Below are 2,809 nucleotides of genomic sequence, written 5' to 3'. Positions count from 1 at the left end.
TAAACGGAGGAAAACAGGGAATGACATCTGAACAGCAGGGTCAAATAGAAAAACTGGATCAGCTTCATCAAAGCATCTCTGTTGGTGGATCCAGTGATGTTCATTCCATAGAGGGTTATTTAATCCTCGTATCGTGATACAATTTAACACCCATGGCCCCGATTCTGCACCTCGGACACCGTTGTGTGACTTTATCATCCAGCAATGTGGGAATATTTTGCTGACAAAGAGCCGTCCTTTAGAATCAGGATCCCGTCTTTGATTTGCCTTAAATTCTCTTTGAGCTGAAACATCCCCAACATTGCCACAGAGTTCCTCATCTCTTTGAAGCAACTGAACTGACTGCTCGTTAATCCGCTCATAATCATCATCACATAAAGACGCTTCCAGATCCTCAGAAACGGCGTCAGGATTTTAGGCTTTCAGACGACATGAGCCTCCAGTTCTGGTCCTTCGGCGTCTTTATTCCCATGGAGACAGAGAGGAGGAGGCCGTCATGGCTGGATCCAGCTAAACTGCTCCATCGGGGACTCAAATGTTGCTTTAGTGTTGCTCGTACGTAGAGGCGAGCTATGTAGGCCCAACTGGTCTGAGCAGAGAGCTTCAGACCAGATGGCGGCTGAAGAAAACCCCTCGCCTTCACTGACCAGTCCTGGCTCAGCCAATCTGGACGTAAGCTCAGTCTGGAGGCAAAGCCAGCCTACGCCTTAAGGCTGATTTATACTCAGAAACCAGGTCGTCTGCGTGTGTCGCAGTGAACGCAGATATGCCCCGCCCCTTCCACAGACACTCTGCTGCACCTCTCCAAAATTGTAGGTGACCGCAGAGAGGAGGCTTCTGATTGGTCAAATCTACTCTACGCTATGCGTATTTTCTGTTTGGTAGTTTTTGTGACCGCCATTGTGGAAAACGGCTAGAAGAGCGAGGTGCGAGAGAACGCTGGGACCATTTTTCCACCTGGATCCCCGCTCTTTTTTGCCCTCATCTCCCTCGGTTGTCGCACAAACTTGCCCCCAATTCCTCACCGCCTCAGCCGTATCTAGACCCACAGCTAGTTCCTGATTGTCCCGCTTGCGTTGTGCCGTGGAATAACATAGTACAGACCACGCTTCAATATCGGGCATAAATCAAAAATATCTGCATCATACCTGCAGCAACCTCACTGCGACACACTGCTGTGGGAGTATAACCAGCCTTTTAGCCTTCACCTCTCATGGCACCCCCTCGCAGAGCATCCGCCGCTCTTTTGGTGTCATAGGGTTCGATTTCCTCCTGAATGGATTTTCTCCCTGTTTCTATCATCACTGTGCCGTTTGATACCCATCATCATCGATTTAACGAGTGTCCCAGAATGGCGATCCATAAAAGGATGCAGGAAGAGGAAAGTGTTTTAAAAATTAAAGACAGAATGTTTGGATTGTTCTGGTTTTCTGAAACCTTCAGGTTTGGAAAATAGTTCTTAGAATTTCTGTAAAGTTTCAAATGTGAAAGGAGCCGCTTTGAATAGGAAGCATGAAGTAGCTTTGAGAGTCCGTCTGTTTGGTGACTCGTTTCTGTTTTTCTGTCCTGATGCGTCAGACTCTTCATCCACTCAGACAGATGAACGCTGCTGGGTTGCCATGTTGGATTTTACTGGAACTCCATGTTTTTTCTCCCCAGCAGGTTTTCTCAAGGCTTCATTTTATCCCAACTGAATCTCATCATATTTCGGTCACATGCTTGTTGCCTTGTACTGCAGCGGGACGCCTCTCGCCTGCTTCATCAGAGATGCACACCTGCTACCTTTATGTTATCGTTGATCCTGCACATGTTTGGCTGAGCGCTGTGCCTTCTGAGCTGACTTCAAACTCACCACATGGGAACACTCTGCCTTCCACCTTCGGCTCCACGCAGTTTGTGTCATTAATTACTAATGGAGGTTATGTGAACTCATAATGTGTTGAATTCATATCAGTCTGTTCAGAACTCCTCATTTGGCCTCCTTGTCTTTCCTTCCAGGCAGCCAGACGTTCCTTCAGTCTTTATTCAAGTTTTCCAGGCTTTCAGAAGGAAGCTTCTGGTCTTCAGTTTGGGTTTTACACACAAAGGAAAAGACATAAATACCTAAATTTAGGGGGATGAAGCTGTGTTGTGTTGATATCTAATAGAAAACTTTGGAATTGGATCTTTGTCATTTTTTCATTTATAGATTTTTATTAAACAGGGATATTTCAAAAAATTAAAAAGATTGTGCAACAATAAGTAAAATATAATTGCATACATAAGTTTAGCTGCGTCTGAATTTGATGTCGTATACATCTTAACTAAAATAAATTAAATTTATAGTTTTACTTAGTTATGAAATTGTTTTTTAAAGACAATGTTCTGTCTAAAAACACTTAACAGATTTTTTTTAGCATTTTCAATCATTTCAGGTGAGTTATTTCTTGAGCGACTTTAGATCAACATAACAAGCCTTTCAGCCGGACTTGTTTGGGCTGGGCTGACATTGGATATAGCGGACTTCTCCATTCAAAATGGCTGCCACTTGCATCAACAGTAAAGCCATCTTTGACTCTACTTTCAGCAGTTCTTTGTTTTTCACTGCTTTGCACTGTTAATAAAACCAAACACTTTAATGGTGAAACTTACACCTGGTACGAGTTAATAATGTTTTTGTCACGATGAAACCTTGACCTTAGCTTCTACGAGAGGAAAACTGGAACGCCATCGACTCAGATATTCTCATCCCAGTTCAGGGTTTCCGTGATAGTGGAACCAAACATGAGCCCAGCAAACCGCCAGCAGGGGCGGAGCCAGATAGGGGCCA

The 2,809-nt window shown here is 44.3% G+C and overlaps 1 protein-coding gene across 1 annotated transcript in view; it reads left to right on the top strand.

Moving 5' to 3' along the window:
* Nucleotides 1–1,010, top strand: part of st3gal2 (ST3 beta-galactoside alpha-2,3-sialyltransferase 2) — a 28,663-nt gene extending 27,653 nt beyond the window's left edge. The window contains exon 7 of the mRNA XM_038274729.1: nt 1–1,010. This exon is cut by the window's left edge and continues 350 nt beyond it. The gene's annotated coding sequence lies outside the window, so the exon portion shown is untranslated.
* The last annotated feature ends 1,799 nt before the right edge of the window (nt 1,011–2,809 follow it).

The sequence above is a fragment of the Cyprinodon tularosa genome, unplaced genomic scaffold (genome assembly GCF_016077235.1).
Source record: "Cyprinodon tularosa strain WSP-4 unplaced genomic scaffold, ASM1607723v1 ctg927, whole genome shotgun sequence".
Taxonomy (NCBI): domain Eukaryota; kingdom Metazoa; phylum Chordata; class Actinopteri; order Cyprinodontiformes; family Cyprinodontidae; genus Cyprinodon; species Cyprinodon tularosa.
Note: the sequence above shows the minus strand (reverse complement) of the source record. Positions and strands in the feature narration are given on the sequence as shown.